This window comes from Penaeus monodon, chromosome 20 (genome assembly GCF_015228065.2).
Source record: "Penaeus monodon isolate SGIC_2016 chromosome 20, NSTDA_Pmon_1, whole genome shotgun sequence".
Taxonomy (NCBI): domain Eukaryota; kingdom Metazoa; phylum Arthropoda; class Malacostraca; order Decapoda; family Penaeidae; genus Penaeus; species Penaeus monodon.
Window position 1 is genome coordinate 41,348,137 of NC_051405.1, and position 1,609 is coordinate 41,349,745.

At 31.3% G+C, this 1,609-nt stretch overlaps 1 protein-coding gene across 1 annotated transcript in view; it reads left to right on the forward strand.

Moving 5' to 3' along the window:
* Positions 1–1,609, forward strand: part of LOC119585834 (neuropeptide SIFamide receptor-like) — a gene marked incomplete at its 5' end in the record, with an annotated part of 60,650 nt that overhangs the window by 459 nt on the left and 58,582 nt on the right.

The following is a 1,609-nucleotide window of genomic DNA, read 5'->3' on the forward strand; positions in this document are numbered from 1 at the left end:
CAACATTTTGGTTGGAAAAATGTCTGCCAGAAAAGATATGAGGCAGGAGACTGAACTAATGAGGTTGCAGAAAATACTGAAATATTACCAAAAATATGAATAGATGTAACTTATATTATATGAAGTTTGATATCCAGGTTCCGGAATTTGAAGAGCGTTTACACTGAATTTTATTATTTTTGCCCGATTAATTAGCTGTGTTTTTGCCTGACAGTGCAAGTCAGTGTATTAAACTAACGTTGCGATACGTTATTTCATCATTACCTAATTATCTTTAGGACTACGCTACGCTTTCCTAGTTTATTCTCTGTTATCTGTACTATTCAGTATTTCAAGCATATGAACCTTCTCGCTTTCACTTACTGACGCACTAAGATCTAAGTTCAACCTTATTCTATGGGCGTGCTTTAAGTATATCTAATAATCTTCATTTATAAGCTAAAGCATTACCACGTGTGTATATCTGCTCCCACACTTTTTTCTTTCTATCGCGATCAGCCATTCTCACTCTTGCAGATCTATTCAGACGCTCAGACTGATGGTCAAAAAGCCAGAAAGCTTAGTATACTTTTGTCAATGAAATATCCATGAAATACCTTTTTCTTCTCTTGACTTTTCACTGCCACGCTCAAGACGAAGGGAAATCCGAGGCGCAGTCAGTGAAACAGCCGGCCATGCAGTACTTCCAAGTTCATGAACACAATACAAGAAGAAATTTCCAATCTGTTCTTTTGGAAACTTACTACAATATATAATTCATGAAAACAACCAAAAAATATAGAAAAGTAAGAAAAAAAGATAAATAAGATAATAAGATAAATAAGATAATAAGATAAGATAATAAGATAAGATAATAAGATAAGATAATAAGATATGATAATAAGATAAGATAATAAGATAAGATAATAAGATAAATAATATAATATTATAATAACATAAATAAGATAATAAAATAAATAAGATAAATAAGATAATAAAATAAATAAGATAAATAAAATAAATAAGATAATAAGCTAAATAAGATAATAAGCTAAATAAGAAATAAAATCCAACCCATGGAGACTTACAAACTTCGGAAAAAAGCTCATCAGACAAACGGCAATATCTCTTCAGCACAATTAAGATACCAAGTGGGGGGCCTTAGACAACAAGGACTTTATACCCCAGTGGCTATATCGTTGATTAAATGTGGGGACCTTGTTCTCACTCTCACCATGTTTATTTTCTAGAATGATTTTTTAAATATTCCAATAAAGTGGGAAAGGAATTAAAAAAAAAAATCTGGTTTTAATTTTTTTACTCATATTGCTCAGACAATGAAGATATGGATGATTTTGCTTTTAATGAGAACAGAGATTAAAAAAAAATATTATTTACTCAGGGAAAGTCTAAAATCGTCAAAATTCGAATTAAAAGAGAAAAAAAGGAAAAAAAAATCACACCAAATAATACAGTAAAAGTCATAAAACAAACAGACCCAGAAAGCTGCAAAATATTACTAGCTTAAAGAGAACTCCCTCCATGGCACGTTGATTATAAGAGGAAGCCATTTTGTTTTTCTCGGACCTCATAAAACCTGGCTTCCTGGGGTCTCAAAAGCCAGGGTTAT